This window comes from Malus sylvestris, chromosome 12 (genome assembly GCF_916048215.2).
Source record: "Malus sylvestris chromosome 12, drMalSylv7.2, whole genome shotgun sequence".
NCBI classification, from domain to species: domain Eukaryota; kingdom Viridiplantae; phylum Streptophyta; class Magnoliopsida; order Rosales; family Rosaceae; genus Malus; species Malus sylvestris.
The window spans coordinates 16,610,637-16,631,020 of NC_062271.1; positions in this window are offsets into that span (position 1 = coordinate 16,610,637).

Below are 20,384 nucleotides of genomic sequence, written 5' to 3' on the forward strand. Positions count from 1 at the left end.
ATCATGATCAAGGAAGAAAATATCGGTAATATCGGAAATATCGGTAGTCCGAAAACACGGAAATATCGATGGAAATATCGGGATAATATCGATATCGATAAAAATTACATGGAAACCACGGAAATTGTAAGAAAAACTTGGAAATTTTTAATGAAACTTTGTAGGATGTTTATTTAGTCAATTATCTATTAGTTTATCACAAAAAATTGGAAGGAAATGCATTGCATGATGGATTTAACTGATTTAAGTTGATTATATAGCGAGCTGGCAAACATTGTGAGTGTAGAATGATAGGGATTTTTACTATTCATGTGAACGGGTTTAAATCTCCTATTTTACTTGCAAGAATCACAAGGTTATTGTAGTATAAACGGATCTCGCAAGGTCATTCTCCACAGGGATTATTAAATAAATCGAAACAAATCAGATTCCAATTAATGATTGTAAAGTAGAAATTTAGATGATTGATTTTATAACCTACTTAAATTAAAAAAAACGAATTTAACTATTAATGATTAGATAATCTGCAATATTAGAGCTAGGGAAAATAAAACAGTTTTGTGAGAATCAAATTAAGAAAGCACTAGGGTTCCACCGTCACCTAGCAATCCTATGAATTTTTACCAATTACTTATAATCTACACATGCCACTTTGAAGGTTAGATTTTCCTAATTCATATTCTACTTGGAACCTCCAACATAGAACGTATATCTAACATGCAACTCGTCCGGACGTTCGGATCAAATCTAAACATGAAAGACTCATTATGCTTTATGAAAATCCTTTGAAAAACCATGCAATCCTTAAGACGTGATATTCATCCTAAGAGAAATTACAATTATTAATCACAAGAAGCTTGCGTCAATTTCAGGGAACCTTCCGACCAAAATTGCATCAAATTACTTTTCTAAAGATCCTAATGGTGATCAGGCATTACGACAATTAGATAGTTTTTATCCCGGTGATTAACAATTCAAAGTACACATGCAATCGATCATAAGCAATTAAATAAAAATCACATATTCATGCTAAGGCTCAAGGCTTCGCCCTAGCAAAAGAAATTAGTTCCGCATATTCATAATTGAAATCATAGAAAATATTCTTAAGAAAAGGATTGAAAACACCTTCAAGTAGAAAATCTTCAAAAACCCTAGCACTTCTCTCTGTCTCCAATATTGCATAAAATAAAGTGTCCCCCCAAACTGTAGACGGCTAAGCAATATATTTGCTAAGCCACCTCACAAACCCTAGCCAACTAAAATTAATAAAAACCATAAATAAAAATAGTAAAATTCGTCTAAAATCTGAACAGCCACGTTTTGGCCCATAAGCTGCTCCAAAACTGGCCCAATATAGCTGGATTTGATGTTTGGAATATTCTGAACACTTTTCCAGAAGGCCACGAACCCATCCGAGGTCATCTTGGGCTCCAAAAACGTCATGTAAGCCCAAAAACGTCACTTTCCAGCACTGCGCACTTCTTCTTTATTTCATCGCCAGAAAATCACCGCTTGGTGGAAAAATCCCAAATTTTGATACGATCAAGCTAAGTGACTCACGAACGTCCTCCAACTGGAATTACTCCAAAATTCATCCATTTGGTTCTGTTTTGCTCCAGAGGAAGTCGAAAGTCCTATATTGAAAATACAATTCAAAGTATCAAAATTCTTCCAATATATTAACCAAAATATACTAAGATTAGGGTAAAATATATAATATAAAAACTACTCATCATAGAAAATATGTAGTAATTAATGAAAAAAGTTTAAACACACCATAATCATTTATATATAATTAATTAGTACAATATTTGGAGGTTTTATTTAGGATATTAAAAAAAAAAAAGGGAAGTGAATAAAATGATGAAGAATAATGTGCCGAATTTGACAATTTAAATTTCTTACACATAAGCATGCGTCTAGGCGTTGAAGTTCCAAATTATAGTATATCAATTAACGATTGAAAATCAATACATTGAATAAGACTAAACTTTAATTTGGATGCCGATTATGTTTTTTCAAGTTTATATAAAGTAAAAGAATTGAATTTTGGAAGCCAGGAGTGTGTCAATTGAATTTTGGCCGGCGTGCAAGGTATCAATCTCTTCATCTCGTCGAGTAGTACAACTTTCCTTTTTGTTTCACTCAATTTCGTTGAGTATTGAAAAAGTTATACTCATTTGAATCTTACCCAGTTTCCGGTGACCTCAGTGGCTTTAGAGGCAATTTCCGGCCAAACCACAACGAGTCAGATGTCATGTGAGGTACCATTCTCTTCGTCTCTTCGAGGGCTACAACTTTCCTTTTTGTTGCACTCAATTTCGTTGCTTATTGAAAACGTTATACTCATTTGAATCTTACCCAGTTTCCGGTGACCTCAGTGGCTTTCGAGACAATTTCCGGCCAAACCACTGCGAGTTGGCCGGCGTTCAAGGTATCAATCTCTTCGTCTCGTCGAGTAGTACAACTTTCCTTTTTGTTTCACTCAATTTCGTTGAGTATTGAAAAAGTTATACTCATTTGAATCTTACCCAGTTTCCGGCGACCTCAGTGACTTTCGAGGAATTTTCCGGCCAAACCACAACGATTCAGACGTCTTGTGAGGTACCATTCTCTTCGTCTCTTCGAGGGCTACAACTTTCGTTTTTGTCTTGCTTGATTTCGTTGAGTTTTGACAAAGTTATGGCTGTTTAAAGTGGGTATAAATTTTCGACCGAAAATTCTGATTTTCTCTCCCATTGGGCGAGTCCCACATCGCCCATGTGAGGGCAGTGAGCAAGCAAATTTTCCTATAAAACCCACATTCCTCCTGCTGAGAAAATCCAAGCTTGTTCGGCCTTTGGGCTATGATCAAATGAAGTATGTGTTGAGTTTTCTCAACATATTTAAGTATTTTTTAGTATTATATCGTGATATTATCAATAATATCGAAAATATCGCGATAATATTGTGATATTTTGATGAAAATCATTTGGATAGTTAAAAAAATTTCGGACCTTCAAAAAAACGATTTCGCCGATATTATCGATATTTTCTTCCTTGATCATGATAGGGTTTCTTGCCTTACAATAATCAAAGCCTATAAGAATTTGATCTCTAAATCCCATTGGGATTCCAATTTAAATTTACATAATCACATTCCTAAAACAAAATATTATTTACAACAACATGCACCTTATTGCTGCCCATTTAATTTCTCTTTTAATAATTTTATTTATAAGTCATAAGCGTTTATTTTTCATAAAACAAAACTACGCGTCTTCTTGAGAGCGAGCAGCTCACATGACCTCATCTCAATCTTCATTGATCTCTCGCTCTATCAATCTCTACCCGTCGATTTCTCAAACTCTCTCCTTCATAGCAAGCAGGTCACACGGCCTCGTCTCTTTGACAATTTCTCTGCAATCACATGGCATCGTCACTAAAGTTCTGTTTTCTTGTAGCGTGTGACTGGTTATTATAATGGCGCATCTGTTGTAGGTGTATTGTTCTCTTCCAGAAATAGTCTGGCAACTAAAATTAAATTTTGAAATAAGTCGAGGGTTGTCAAAAGAGTTGTTAGACACCATCAACATCAAGGTCATAAACCATATATATGAACGTGGTATGGTTAAAGTCAATAAGGGGATTACACTCAGTTTGACCTCCATGATGACTTCACTTTGTGGAATTGATTTGCTCAGACAGAATTTTTTTTTTTTTTTTTTTTTGAGTACATTTATATTTTTACACTAAAGGGAAAGGGAGTATGGCTAAGCCACATAATAAGCAGCCTAATTTGGTATCGAATTCGTTATCTACGAGATTCAAACTTAAGACCTCTTACTTCCATGTAAAAAGAAATATCACCAGACTGTAGTTGATGCGTAAAATAAGTTAACACACAAATTAAACCCTCTTTTTATCAAATGTAGTAAAGTATGTAAGTAGGGATCGTTCTAGGCCGGGGATTAGGAGGGATTGCTAAACACTTGAAAACTGACTTAAAAACATAAAAACAAAATTTAAAACACTAAACTAGACTCAAAGAATGCAAAACTATACTTTAAAATACTTAAACAAACATAAAACTCAAAACAGCAACCTAATGACTCAAAACTGCCTAAAAACCACTTTCTGGGCAGTTTTGAGAACCTAACAAGAACTTGGACGAAGTTGGATGAAAACTTGAATCAAAACACTTAGAAACACAAATCAAAACACTTTCTAACTAATCTAAGACTTCAAAATAAAGGGGGATTTGTTTTGGACGAAAATTGAAAACAAAACAGAAACTTTAAAACAAAACAGATTGTAAAACGTTTTTGGATGAAAAGGATGGATAAAAGGCTAGTTAGGAGGTTCTTCTCCACACATGACACACTTGCAAACAAAATGATTTTCAGTTGTTCTTTCAATAAATTATGAAACTCAACACCCCAAGTTAATTAGATACGCTTAAATTAACCTTCAAGTTCTCCTTAAGTTAATGAATTGGATGGAAAAACGCATACAACAATTCAAAGCATTTCTCAAAGGTTCCTTACGTGATGAGCACAATAAAGATACAATCAAGAATCATGAAGCACAATGAGAACTATAAGTGTTGACGAGGCATTCCTTACTATGATGAGCATGAAACTAATGCCAAGAATTCATTCAACGCGATCGTTTTCAAGCGACCTTCACTACTTGTGATTATAAGATTGTAACTATTAGGTGAAACTCCCTCATTATCTAGCATCATATTCATGCATAAAAACTAAGCGTGCACTCTCAATCAACATACACAAATAAGTTATCAATCAAGTAGATGAACGAATTGAATCCGCAACTTATGAAATAACAACTGAATGTAATCAAATCATATTGCAAGCATGTACATGGTTTCGAATCACCCCCCAACTAAGGGGGTTTAGTTCCTCATTCTTGCAATACAAAGATACATAAAATTAGACATTAAAATCAAAGGAAAGAAAACACCTAAAATGCTCCAACTTGGAAAGCAAGTGCATCAATGGATCTCCCTTCCTCCTTGTTGCGGCATGAAGCTTGTGGACATATTTTTGGGTGGATTTATGGTGTAGAATGGATGGGGAATGATATGGAGGGGTTTAGGGTGAGTGTGGAAGAGTGTTTGATGGTTGGAAGGTGGTGGAGAACTAGGCAAAGAGGGTGGAAGAAGGTGGAGTGGCTGTTATGTTTTCTAGGCACTAGAATGGTGTTTTTGGGGTGTTTTGCTTCCTAGGGTGTGTATGGACGAATTTCTGTGATAAAATGATGAATATGGGGGATTGTCCTCCACTTGGCCCATGCATTTGCTATCCATTCCAAGCCCGAAACATGCTCCAAAGGCCTCCAAAATGCATCTTCTTGCATACTTTGTCCATAAAATCTGAAAACACACGAAAATGACTTAAACATTAAAATAACTAAGGAAACACGACATAAATGCACAAGAACAAGTCAACTAAGTCGCATAAATGTGCTCCTATCAGTAGTACTGAGTCACTGCTCGGAAGTTTAGTTTCAATAAACTTCTCATAGTCATATTGTATGGTAAGGAATTTTAGTACTAAAGTGGACCCGAATGTTGAAAACTAATTGGAAATTTGGAAGGGGCTCTATTAATTTTTAATATTTAGTTTTTTAGAGCAGATAAGGATTGAGGTTAGCAATCTAATTAATGTGTTAAACCCTAATAAGACGTTACTATCTGGTTTGATACACAAGATCGGAATCATGTCGTCATCTTAGAGATATTTGAATGACAGTTTTAACTCAATAATTTTCAAGACAGTTGACACGTGTAGAAGCATAAAAACACACCGTCTGGGGTGAAGACTTGGTCATAACTCATGAGCAATGAATATGTTTGAACTATATTATTATGGCTAGCTCAGTTTGAAGCTTAGCTCACTTCTCTACTCCATTAATATAAATAATATCGTTGCTCAAAAAAAAAATCAAATGGTTAGAGCTACTACTTCATATTTGTCTAATAAATTTGGTTGGCTAAAGGATAAACAAGCTACGAAGATTCTTCATCCAATAATTTAGGTATTTTAAAAAATGATTCCTTATCACAAAGCATGAAGTTTAAGGGGGTGTTTAATAACCACTTTACTTTCATTTTTTATATTTTAGCTTTTAGTTTTAGGTGTGGCTTTAACGCTACGTAACACTCAATGGTACGAGTGTTTTAGTCGTTAGATTATACTTTTCACAATTATTAGATTTTCAATTTTCAATCTCAATCATTAATTTTGTGTTTTAGCCATTAATTTTGATTAGTTTGTACTTTTTCATTTTTTTAAAACAAAATCTGTTTAGTAACTGTTTTCAGTTTCCTATTTTTAAAATAGGCGAGCAGTACAAGCCCTTCTCCAACCTGGGAAAACCAACGAACTCTAGAAGCTAGGGCGTTGTTCGCCTAAAAAATATGTTTAATAACTATTTTCTTTTCAATTTTTTACTTTTTGTTTTCATATCTTTGAAAACTGAAAATTCTCTTCCCAACTCTCGCATCCTCCATGTTCGACGTTCGGTTAATGTCATAGGGCATAGACTAGCCAAGTTGGCATTGAACTTTGATCATAATTTCTTTTGGTTTGAGGATTCTTCGGACATTATCCGTGATTTTTGAATGATTGTAGTGCTTGATTACTATTAATCAATCTACTGTTCTGCCTCAAAAATTAAAAACTTATTTAATAACTACTCTTAATTTTCAGTTTTCAGAAAAATGTAAATAAGATGCGCTGACAAAACATGACATGCAATCAATGTCTGCATTTCGGCCCTTTAATTTAAGTTTTGACTTGGGCTGGGCTGAAATGTTATTGGGTAGAGCTTTCATTTAGGCTTATTTTTTGGCCCCTTTGATCTAAAATCGACCACCAAGTCCAAGAGAATACAAAAGGGGCTTTTAGATCCAAGGTCAAAATCATAGAGTGTTTTTAAGAGTAAGTTCAGTTATCTAATTATATGTATTTATTTCTTTTATACTCATTTAATGTTTTCTAAAAATATTAAAAATCAATTAAAATCTTTTAATATTATGCATTTTCCAACTCCAAAATATCTAATTAATATCTTATAACAAAAAAACTAATATACTAACATAAATCTATCTGCAAAACATTCTACCCTAACTCAAGTAGCAAATCTATGAATATATATTATACCTATAAGTGAGATATGAAACCTAACTAAAAGGTAGAAAAAACATAATATACCTACAAGCAAGATACATTAATCTGTGACAGGTTAACTATGAAAAGAATTAGAACAATGAGAGAAAAATAAAAAGGAAAACGTCTACAAGATTTGAACGGTATTAAAAACTTCAATCTTGAAGAGATTATTCAATGGGAAATTTTATTTGAACCCACATAACCTCTTTCTACACCCAACTTAAATTTTAAATGTTAATTGTCTTTTTAATCATGTTGATGCACAAAATCAGCGAGGACTTTGGTACAACAGAAAGTGTCAGGTTTGTGACCTTCGCTTGGTTGCTTCGATCACTAGTGAAGATAAGTACGTAAATGAATAGGGACAGGGAAGCAAACACAAGATGTACGTGGTTCACCCAGATCGGCTACGTCCACGGAGTAGAGGAGTTCTCATTAATTGTGAAGGGTTTACACAAATACATAGGTTCAAGCTCTCATTTTGTGAGCTCTAGTGAATAGTTTAGTACAAAATGACATTAGAGATTATTGTGGGAGAATGATCCCTATTTATAGAGGAGAGTTTCTGATTTTGTTCTAACATCGACACATGTCGTGTTGTGATTGGCTTCTGATGTTGACACGTGTCGAGCTGTGATTGGCTTCTGATGTCGACACGTGTCGCATTGTGATTGGCCTCCTGGTTGAAGGGAAGCTCTTCTAGGTCCTTGACGGTATAACGTTGACCGGTACTCAGTAGTTTCGGGATTGGTCAAGTATGGTACAAACAGTGCTCCCCTAAGTTCCCGAGTGAGGGAAGCTCCTCGGTTGGGAACTTGCAAGATCCAAGCCATTGAGTAATCACGAAACTTCTAAGTACTGAAGTGTGGTATCATTTTCACGTGCATTATCTGTCTCATATGTAGATGTGGCATCTTCTCTGGAAGTACTTTTCCTCCATCCATGGGTGGTATCTTTAACCGATGAAGATGCACAAGGTAATGTATCAATTTCACTTGAAGCTTACTTGTAGTTTCGGGCTTGGTCAAGTGCGATACAAACCCTATAGTAGGAGTCCCCCAAGTCGCTGAGCTAGGAGATCTGCCGAAAGAGGTGATAGACAAGGTAAGCAGTCAAACTTCCAAGCAAGCAACCCAGGATCGGAGGTTCGACTTCGGCTTCCGGTTGATTGTTCTCCTTCTCCTTGTCTCTCATTCAGCTGCCAGGATAAGGAGAAGCAAATGGAGAAGAGATGATATGAGATACTTTTGCTTTTGAAGAAGTAACTTTCCACAGGCTTATTCTTGAACTGTGCTGGAGGGTTTTCTGGTTCCCTTCAGAGTATAAGGCCGACTTAAGAATTTGAGGGTCAAAACAAGTCCATCAAATCTAGAGTACGTTCGACCTTGATGACATGGGATACTTTTGCTGTGGACGGAATAATGAATGTGGTATGGAAAGGTGTCGTGCTGTAGTGATCTGTTTCAGCTCACCTTTGAACCTTCTGCTTCAATCTTTTGCATGGCAGAAGTGGTGTGCAACCTTTGCATTTAAATGGTCCTTCAGAACATTCCTTCATAGTGACTCATCCACGCTTGGCAGCTTCAGTGTAAAGAGCCAATATCTGATCAACTGTCATGAGGTATTTGCCGGTGGAATTCGTGACCTTGACAGCAGTTGAGGATGAGTACTCGAGAGCAATGCTAAGTAAGCAACCAGGCAAAGGTTCCAGGCAGTCAGTTCCAGATTGGAGGTTTGATTTCAGGTTCCGACTGACTGCTCTCTTTCTCCTTGTCCTGCAGGTGTGGACAAGGACAAAGACAAAGACAGGGAGAAAGCATGATATGGGATACTCTTGCTTTCGACCCTGATGATATGAGATACTCTTGTTCTTGGTATGGCTTATTTGCTGAGGTATTATCGGGGGGAAATAAAGCTGAGTATTTCAAGAGGTTATGTTGAGGGTGCCTTCTCGAATGCGAGAAAGGGTTGAGCATTTTTGCAGGTTTGCCTGTCCGTTGAGGAGGGAGGTCGATGTATATAAGGATTTCCCAATAACAAGTAGTAATGCTATTCCTTTACCCTTCTTGGTCACAGCAATGTAGTGGGAGCTGCCAGCTTCACGTGTTTTAACTTTGTCAGAGCACTTTGAAAAAGTGGTATGTGGTATCTGGAAAGCTGATGTTACGTGTGAAGATTACAGACAAGCTTTATCTAAGGAAATCTGGCTCTCGAAGTTCTGAGAGTTGTGCCTCTTCGGTTTTCGAACAAGCAATCCCGTCGAGGATCTGACTCTCGAGATTCGGAAAGCGGTGCTACTTCAGTTTTTGAGAAAGTAATTATGTTAGGAGTCTTTTCTCGAATGTGAGTAAAGGTTGGACGTTCTTGCCAACCTGTCTTGCCGCAAAACACGGAGGTCGACACACATAGGGACTTTCCAGTTGTCAAGCAGTGGTGCTGTTCCTTTACCCTTGTGGGTAATAGTAGGGTAGTTGGAACTTCGAAATTCTCGTGCCTAAACTTTGTCAGAGATCTTTGACAAAGTTATATGTAGTACCCGAGGAGTTGATGGTGCATGTGGAGAGCGGTGATTGAACAGTAAGATTCACGTGCTTTCTACTTCACCAGAAATCTTCTACAAATTGCCCGTAATTTCCGCAAAGCTGAGTGTGCATGTGACAAGTGCTGACGAGGCTGAAAAAGCAGGTGCTTCTTCGATTTCTGAGATCGGCCCTCGTGGTTTCTGAGCAGCCCAGCTTTTGAGAAAGCAAACGCCTCTTCGATTTCTGAAGCTCCGTCGAGTGCAGATTTTTATAGAGGCTGGCATTAAGTTCCTCAGCACACTTGAATCTCTACCAGTAGAAGCTCCCTTCTTGCACTTCTAAGATCTTGATTTGTCTGACCTCTTCCCTCTTCAACACATTTGAAAATGTCTGGACCCTCCGACCGTCGTTTTGACTTGAACCTTGGAGAAGAGACAGCCACGCCTTCTCCAGACAACATATGGCGCCCATCCTTCATATCCCCTACTGGTCCTCTTACCGTTGGGGATTCTGTGATGAAGAATGATATGACCGCTGCAGTGGTGGCCAGGAACCTTCTCACTCCTAAAGATAACAGACTATTTTCCAAACGGTCTGATGAGTTGGCTGTTAAGGACTCTCTGGCTCTTAGTGTTCAGTGTGCAGGTTCTGTGTCTAATATGGCCCAACGCCTATTTGCTAGAACCCGCCAAGTTGAATCATTGGCTGCTGAAGTGATGAGTCTCAAACAGGAGATTAGAGGGCTCAAGCATGAGAATAAACAGTTGCACTGGCTCGCCCATGACTATGCTACAAACATGAAGAGGAAGCTTGACCAGATGAAGGAATCTGATGGTAAGGTTTTACTTGATCATCAGCGGTTTGTGGGTTTGTTCCAAAGGCATTTATTGTCTTCGTCCTCTGGGGCTGTACCTGGTAATGAAGCTTCAAATGATGAACCTCCAATGCCTCCTCCTTCTGGGGTTTTGTCAAGTACTGAGGCTCCGGATAACCACCCTCCGGTGCTTTCTCTTTCTGGGGCTCTACCGACTGCTGAGACTTCCCCTAAGCAACCTTTGTGAAGGCTCTCTTTTGTTTGTTTATTTTGACTCATGTATATGTACATATTTGTGGCTTATCGAAAATATTAATAAATAAGCTTTGCTTCATTTCAACATATTGTGTTAAATACACCAATGCCTTCTTCAGAAAGTTCTTTGAATTTTTTTCTTTTGTTGAAACCTGTATTGTTGAAGCTTTGTGAGTGAAGCGTGTAGTTTGAGGTAGTGTTCCCTTAATTTCCCGAGTGAGGAAAACTTCTCGGTTGGAGACTTGAAAAATCCAAGTCACTGAGTGGTTGTGAGACTGTCGAGTATCAAGGTGCAGTAGCATATGGTGGGAGTCCCCCAAGTCTTCAGGCGAAGAGAGTTGCCGAATGAGGTGTCTCGCTTGTTACTAATTTGTCAAAGTAACGAATCCTTGTTTCGATGTCACACATTCGTATATGCTTTATCTAAAAATATTTCCAACTTTTGTGTGTTTGATGCTGCATGCTATTGACTAGACAAGATCAAGTGCAATTAGTAGCTTTTCTCTCTTTTTCATCTTTTCTTTGGTGGAATTGCTTTTCGTTTCCACTAATCAGCCTGAGTGGATGCAAGATAACACCATTCTCTATAGCTCAGATTGCAAAGTCGTCTTCATGAAAGTTGTTCCTTATCTTGTGAACTACAACATATCCAAATTTGAGATCCATCGGAGTAGTACAACTTCACAAATTCAAGTATGATGAGTAACTGTTCATCAATTTTCTGTTAACCCGTCAGACTTGTTGTGAGCTTCGAAACTCCATTTTCTCTTGTTCAGATCAACATACTTTCTTGATCGAAGTTGTTCCTCATCATCTCTTCCATAACATATCAAAAATTCAGAACAAACTAACGGTTGAATATTTCCAGATCTTCGAAACACCGCAGCAGCTTTGAAGCTTGCAGAAATCTGACCGTCATGTTTGGAGCTTCAACATTCTAACTTCCGTCGCTCAAATAGAAACATTTCCTTCGTGAAAGTTGTTCATCTGCTCAAGAACTATAAGATGTCCAAAATTCAGCTCCACTGGAATTAGCTTCGTACTATCTTGATGAAGAGTGTGTGAAGCTTTTATGTGTTTTGGTGTTGAAATTTGGTATTGTAGGTGAAGCTTTGGGGTTGAAGCTTGATAGGTGAAGCTTTATAGGTGAAGCTTTGGTGTTGAAGCTTTATAGGTGAAGCTTTGTGTTTGAAGCTTTATAGGTGAAGCTTTGGGGTTGAAGCTTGATAGGTGAAGCTTTGTGTTTGAAGCTTTATAGGTGAAGCTTTGGTGTTGAAGCTTTATAGGTTAAGCTTTGTGTTGAAGCTTTATAGGTGAAGCTTTGGGGTTGAAACTTTATAGGTGAAGCTTTGTGTTGAAGCTTTATAGGTGAAGCTTTAGGGTTGAAGCTTTATAGGTGAAGCTTTTGTTGGCACCATAAATTGATTGTGCTTCGCACTATCTTGATGAACATAGTGCGAAGCTTTGGAGATTGATACTTGTCCTCCATTGATGAAGATTTTGTTGGCACCATAAATTGATTGTGCTTCGCACTATCTTGATGAACATAGTGCGAAGCTTTGGAGATTGATAATTGTCCTCAATTGATGAAGCTTATGTTGGCACCATAAATTGATTGTGCTTCGCACTATCTTGATGAACATAGTGCGAAGCTTTGGAGATTGATACTTGTCCTCCATTGATGAAGCTTTTGTTGGCACCATAAATTGATTGTGCTTCGCACTATCTTGATGAACATAGTGCGAAGCTTTGGAGATTGATACTTGTCCTCCATTGATGAAGCTTTGTTGAATTTCCCAATTTCCAATTTCCTCTTTTTTTTTTTTCTTTTTTTTTTGGGAAAACTAGAAATTTGAAAATGTGGGAGAGACAACGTATACAAATTTTGCTTCCATACTGTTAAGCGAGAGATTGTGATGCAAGCCACATCTTGTAGTAGTCGAAGGTTTGGATGAACCATATAAATTGAATTTGCTTCGAACAGTCTTGATCAAAAGCATTTGAAGCTTTCTATGAGTTGTAGTGTTTGCATTGTTACAGAGGAGAAATGTCTGAAGCAGATGCAAGAGGGCTGAAGAGCTTGATCTTCGTATACCATGCATTGAAGCCATTGTTGGCTTGCAATAAGACTTTGTTGGTGACTATAGCTCTTGTTAGGCATAAGTGCTCCCCTAGTTGAGTTGTAAAGCTTGATGGTTTTTGATTATTTGTGAATGCTAGGAGTTCACATGTACAAGTTGTACCACTCGTCTTCTGGTTAATGGAATGAATGGTAGGTTGCTTTCATGACTTGGTTGGTGGTACGAATGTGAATTCCTTAATCACCTTTCATCACATTTCATCACCTGGTTGGTGACATGAAGGAGAGTACGCGTTGTACATTTCATCACCTGGTTGGTGGCATGAAGGAAAGTACGCGTTGTACATTTCATCACCTGGTTGGTGGCATGAAGATGAGTTCCTTCTTCACCTGATTGGTGATAAGGGTGGCAAGTTTCCAAATAATATTAGAGTACGGGTTGTACATTTCATCACCTAGTTGGTGGTACGAAGGTGAGTTCCTTCATCACCTAGTTGGTGAGAATAAGGGCAAGGTGTCGAGGCACATTGTGGCAAATGTCGAATAACACAAAGTGTGTTGAACCCTTTCGAAGCACAGTTGGCTTATGTATGGATGTGTTGGAATGTATGATGTTTATGCATGAATGTGTTGGAATGTATGATGTTTATGTATGAATGTATTGGAATGTATGATGTTTATGTATGAATGTGTTGGAATGTATGATGTTTATGTATGAATGTGTTGGAATGTATGATGTTTATGTATGAATGTGTTGGAATGTATGATGTAGATCCTTTGTATAGTCTTGTTGACACATACTTAGATTTTGTTTTGTATTGGAAACATTTGCGTTGAAGCTTCAACACTTGAGTGTTTCATTGCTCAGAATGGAAAAGAGTTTATGGCCGAGTTGGCTAAATCACCTCTTTATTGAATTCATACCAAATGGTCTTTGTTACATAGGATGCCGAACGGCTGTAGCTTAACACTTGTACAATGTGAGTCTATTTGTAATAGTACTTCAAGTGGTCAGCATTCCATGGATGGCCAAGGGTCTTGCCGTCGGAGTTTCTGAGCTTGTAGGAGCCAGGGCGGCTGATGCCGACGACCTCGAACGGTCCGTCCCAGTTAGGACTGAGTGTTCCTTCACTCGGGACTCTATCACAGAGTAATCTTTTCTTCAGTACCCAGTCTCCCACTTTGAAATAGCGAGGTTTGACCCTTGAGTCGTAGTAGTTGGAGATGCGCTGCTTGTAGGCGACATTCCTCAGGTGAGCCTGATTTCTGTGTTCCTCGACTAGATCCAGGTTGAGGGTGAGTTGCTTGTCGTTCTCACTCTGTATGTAGTTCTGGATTCGGTATGTTGCTTGCTCAAGCTCAACTAGGACAACTGCTTCTGTACCAAAAGCAAGTGAGAATGGAGTTTCTCCTGTGGAAGTCCGATATGAAGTGCGGTATGACCAAAGGACTTGGGGTACGAATTCTGGCCAACAACCTTTAGCTTTGTCCAAGCTAGTTTTCAGAGTGCGCTTGATTATTTTGTTAACGGCCTCGACTTGTCCGTTAGACTGGGGATGGGCTGGAGAGGCAAAACATAAGTTGATGTTAAACTTAGAGCAGAACATCTTGAACTTCTTGTTGTCGAACTGCCGCCCATTGTCCGTGACTATCGCATTGGGAATGCCGAATCTGCAGAGGATGTTCTTCCATACGAAGTCTTCTATTTTTCCCTCAGTAATGGTTGCCAAGGGTTCTACTTCAGCCCACTTTGTGAAGTAGTCAACTGCAATGATTGCATAGCGGACCTTGCCTTTCCCTGCAGGCATTGGGCCGATCAAATCAAGTCCCCATTGGGCGAAGGGCCAAGGGCTGATCATAGGAGTGAGCGGCTCGGGAGGGGAGTGAGGGATAGTTGCGTAGTGTTGACACTTATCACATGAGCGAGATATTCTGATGGCATCTTGGTGGAGTGTTGGCCAATAGTATCCTTGGCGAAAAGTCTTGTGTGCTAGGGATCGAGACCCAGCATGATCTCCGCAGACTCCTTCATGTATTTCCCGAAGGACAATTTCCGCCTCCGCAGGTGTAAGGCATCTTAGGTATGGCAGGGTGAAACCGCGCTTGTAGAGTTGGTCATTAATGATCAGGTAGCGGGCAGACTTGTATCGAATCTGCTTAGCTTGGACTTTGTCAATTGGGAGGGTGCCATGAGCAAGGAATTTATAAATTGGGGTGATCCAACTATCTTCTTGTTGTAAATTGCACACCTCCGCGACCATGGTGCTTGGTTCTGCCAACAATTCGACATGAATTTTTCTCCCAATCTTGTCTTCCACTACCGAGGCGAAGCGAGCCAAAGCATCTGCATGACTGTTTGCCGCTCGAGGAACTTGGGTGATCTGGTAGTGGAAGTGCTTGAGCAAAAGTCGCGTTTGCGCAAGATATGCTGCCATGGAGCTATCCTTAGCATCAAAGTTGTTTGTGACTTGGTTGACCACTAATTGGGAGTCACTGAAGATATCAATTTGTTTAACCCTAAGGTGTTTGGCCAAACGTAAGCCTGCTAGAAGGGCTTCGTATTCGGCCTTGTTGTTCGATGCCTTGAATTTGAAACGAAGAGCGTATTCCATCGCCACTTTGTCGGAGGTAGTGAGGACTAATCCTGCTCCGCAGCCCTGTTGGTTGGATGAGCCATCAACATACAGACTCCATGCTGGGGTCGTTGATTCTACTTTCTGAGCTTCCGATGGTAATGAAGCTACTGCTTCAGGTGTAGAAGCAATGTCAACAGGATATGTGAAGTCGGCGATGAAATCTGCTACTGCTTGACCTTTTTCGACTGGTTTTGGTTGGTAGGAGATGTCAAACTCACCCAATGCTATCGCCCATTTGATCATTCGTCCAGACGTGTCAGGACTCTGGAGTATCTGTCGAAGAGGGTGATTGGTAAGCACGATGATGGCGTGTGCTTGGAAATAAGGGCGAAGTTTCCGAGCAGACATGACCAATGCTAGAGCTAATTTCTCAATGTTGGAGTATCGTGTCTCCGCATCTTGTAGGGCCTTGCTAGTGTAGTAGACGGGCCGTTCGACACCACTGTCCATTCGAATAAGAACAGAGCTGACTGCTGAAGCCGAAACCGATAGATAGATGATGAGAGTGTCACAAACTTCTGGTTTGGAGAGCAGAGGGGCTTTACTTATGTACTCTTTGAGGTTCTTGAATGCCTTGGCACATTCCTCCGTCCATGTAATGTACTTCTTATTTCCCTTGAGTGCTTTGAAGAAAGGAGCACATCTATCTGTGGCCTTAGAGATGAATCTGGTTAAGGCTGCCACCTTGCCAGTAAGGCTTTGGATGTCTTTTGAAGTTATTGGCTCTTTCATGTCGAGGATTGCTTTGATCTTTTCAGGGTTAGCTTCAATGCCTCGTTGGCTAATCATGAAGCCTAAGAATTTGCCAGAGCCCACGCCGAAGGCACATTTGTTGGGGTTCAACCTCATTCGATACCTCTTTAGAATGGTGAAAGTTTCAGATAGGTTGGTGATGTGTTGGTCAGCATGTTTGCTTTTGACTAGCATATCATCAACGTAAACTTCCATGCTCTTCCCAATTTGTTCGGCGAACATTGAATTGACCAGTCTCTGATAAGTTGCTCCTGCATTCTTTAGGCCGAAAGGCATGACTTTATAGCAATATAGTCCCCTGTCAGTAGTGAAGGCCGTGTGTTCTTGGTCTGAGGGGTTCATGAGGATTTGGTTGTATCCTGAATAAGCGTCCATGAAGCTCAAGAGCTCACACCCTGCCGTAGAGTCTATAAGTCTATCAATGAGAGGAAGGGGGAAACTATCCTTCGGGCATCCTTTGTTTAGGTCGGTGTAGTCAACACACATTCTCCACAAGACCTTTTGAAGCAGGAGACTTTCCTTGGTCAGATTTTTCTTAACAAGGACAACATTTGCTACCCATGTTGGGTAATTGACTTCACGGACGAAGCCTATGTCCTTGAGTTTTTCAACTTCTGCTTTCATCGCCTCGTATCGTTCAACATCATAAGATCTTCGCTTCTGTTTTACTGGTTTGGTCTTGGGATCAATACTCAAGTGGTGACAGATGATATCGGGAGAGATGCCCGGCATATCTTTATATGACCAAGCGAAGACCTCGGCGTTCTCTTGCAAAAAGGAGATCAGCGACAACCGAAGGGGTGGTGACAAAGTGGTGCCAATATTCACCATGCGGTCTGGATGGTCTTTGGAGATAGAGATCTTCTCTAACTCTTCAGCGGGTTGTGCTTGCTGGGTGAATGAGTCATCTCGAGGGTCGTCGGGTTGACTGTTGCCATCCTGAAGACCCGAGTTGGATTCATCTGGACTGGTCTTTACGACTTGGTTATGTATAAAGAGAGTCTCCTTGGGGACAGGCAGGTGTTGTTGTTTGACTGAAGTGTTGTAACATGATCGAGCACTAAGTTGATCTCCCCTGATGTACCCATTGCCGAAAGGGGTTGGAAACTTCATCAACAACATATGTGTGGATACCATGGCCTTGAGATCATTGATGCCTGTGCGCCCAAAGATGACATTGTATGCCGTCGGGCAGTTGACCACTAGGAAGTTAGTGGTAATAGTAGCTGTGTAGGGGCATGTACCAATGGTGAAGGGTAAGTGTATACTCCCTAAAGGTTGCACGATATCGCCAGAGAAGCTTATCAGAGGAGAAATCGAGCGATCGAGCAAGTGTTCAGCTACATTAAGTGCCTTGAAAGCTTCAGCAAACATGATATTGACTAAAGCACCTGTGTCTATCAGGATTCGTTTCACATCAAAATTTGCTATGTGAGCTTCCACGATCAGCGGGTCATTGTGAGGGTAGATGATACCTCTTTCTTCCTCAGGGTAGAAACATATTGGATCCCAGTTAGGCTTTTGATACTTGCCTCCTCTGATGTCTTCCACGTGAAACACTTGATGGCCAGGTCTCAAAGTTCGTTCACTGCTTTTCATGGCCCTATTGGAAGATTCAGACATGGGTGTGCTGCCGCTTATGGAATATATCACATTCACCTGGCGTTGGTTACGGTTATCCCTTGGAGGGTGAAGGAGGAACTGATCAATTTTTCCTTCACGTGCCAAAGCTTCAATATGGTCACGGAGGATAATGCACTTCTCACTATCATGGCCATTATACTCGTGGTAGCAGCAAAACATGCCCGTGTTCTTCGTGGACTTGTAATCTGGCTGTCTTGGCTTTGGCTTTGGTATCAGGTGAGCTATACTGGGGTAGATGGCAGCACATGTAGCATTCAAAGAGGTGTATGTCTCATACCTCGGGGTAGGGCCTGTCTTGACACGTGATTGGCCCACTGCGTTGACTGCCTGGGGGCGGGCATTATTGTGACGATATCTTGAGTTATCGCGATAGTGCCCTTTATTCTTTTTATTAAAATGAGATTGGTGAGGATGGAAGTCCTTCCTTTTGCCCTGAGATTGATATGTCTGCTGACTTGGTGAAGCATTAAATGAGGCAGGGGGTGTGCTGCTACCATTTGGAAGGTTGAGGTCTTTTCATTCGGTTGGATCTGGCCTCCACTCCCTACTTGCTGATAAGGGGTGACTGTAAGGGGTTTCCCTTTATATGTCCTTGCCTCGGCGGAGGCATGGTTGTAAGCTTGTGTCATCACCTCAGAGTAAGTCTTCCAAGTGTTGGCATTGATCATGTACTTGAAGAAACAGTCACGTAAGCCTGCAGTGAAAGCCTTGAGGGCGGTCTTGTCATCTGCCTCAGCGCAGCGAGAATACTCATGGCTGAAGCGGCCAGCGTACTTTCGTAATGACTCGTCCGGCATCTGGTGAATAGTGTACAAGTCATCTGCGGAATGCAAGCGATCGGTCTGGAAGATGTGTTGAGAGACAAACAGCTTTCTCAACTCTTCAAATGAGTCTACTGTCTCAGGTGGAAGACGGCAATACCAGTTTAAAGCTCCGCCAGAGAGGGTGGAGGGGAAGAGAAGGCACCGTTCTTCGTCGGTGTGTCCCCGGTATACCATGGTGGACTCAAAGAGGTTAAGGTGTTCAATCGGTTCTTCCCTTCCAGTATAGAGCTGTAAGTCAAGCTTCTGCTTTGTCTGCGCTTGGAGGGGAGTGTTGAGGATCCTTCTTGTGAGAGGGCCAGGCCTGGGTTGGTTCCAGTCAGGTATCTCGGCTTGACGTTCAGCCTTCAGCTTGTTTACTTCCTCAAGGAGCTGCAGGACAAGGGGGTCCTGAGCGGAGTCGTGCACCACCGAAGTTTTCTTCTTTAAGTCCCCATCGCCTCTTGGAAGTAGGAAAGTTTGATCAAGATAGCGTGATCTTTCTCTGGACTCGCTACACTGACTTCTAGAGTGAGTATGTCGGAATGTTTCCGAGTCCCCAGTACCTTCATATTCTTCTGGGACTTGTTGCCCCTTCTCTAGATTGGCGGCTGGCCTGGGTCGTGGAAGAGGACCGAGTCTTTCAGAAACCCTTGGGTCATTGATCTTCGAGCTTATGTGGATGGGATTCTCTCGACGTTGCTTTAGGAAGTCTCGACAATCGCGATAGACAGCTTTTGATCCTTCCACACCCTCTGTGAGGAGGTGTTTTCCTCTACTTCTCCTGCTTCGGGTTGAAGCAGCTGGGTTGAGAGAAGTCTCATGTTGATTATCACATTGATGTGTAGCTCGATCCCTATCAGGGATGTCCGTGTCGGATATCGGCGACCCTCCGTGTTGGGGGGCATTCAGTTGATTGTTGACCTCGACAGGGGCGATGAGCTTGTGTGTTTGAGCCTGCCTAGCCTCGTGAAGCATCTCGAAAAGTTTTTCATATTGTTCCTGGAGGACTTCATTCTTCATCGCTATCTTGTTGTTCTGAACCTCTAGCTCATCGACTTTAGCTTGAAGAGTAACTTTATTTCCTTCCTGCTTTCGTTGCTTCATACTAGGTCCAGCAGGGGTGTCATTCTGTGTGCTGTGGCTTCTTTCGCTCCCCATATCGGAGAGAGATGCTTGGCCAAAAGAAAGTGTACGAGCGGTGGAAACCAGCTTGACAAAGCTGAAGAGAGTGGGAATAAGTGTCGTTTCCCACAGACGGCGCCAAATGTTGATGCACAAAATCAGCGAGGACTTTGGTACAACAGAAAGTGTCAGGTTTGTGACCTTCGCTTGGTTGCTTCGATCACTAGTGAAGATAAGTACGTAAATGAATAGGGACAGGGAAGCAAACACAAGATGTACGTGGTTCACCCAGATCGGCTACGTCCACGGAGTAGAGGAGTTCTCATTAATTGTGAAGGGTTTACACAAATACATAGGTTCAAGCTCTCATTTTGTGAGTTCTAGTGAATAGTTTAGTACAAAATGACATTAGAGATTATTGTGGGAGAATGATCTCTATTTATAGAGGAGAGTTTCTAGTTTTGTTCTAACATCGACACGTGTCGTGTTGTGATTGGCTTCTGATGTTGACACGTGTCGAGTTGTGATTGGCTTCTGATGTTGACACGTGTCGAGCTATGATTGGCTTCTGATGTCGACA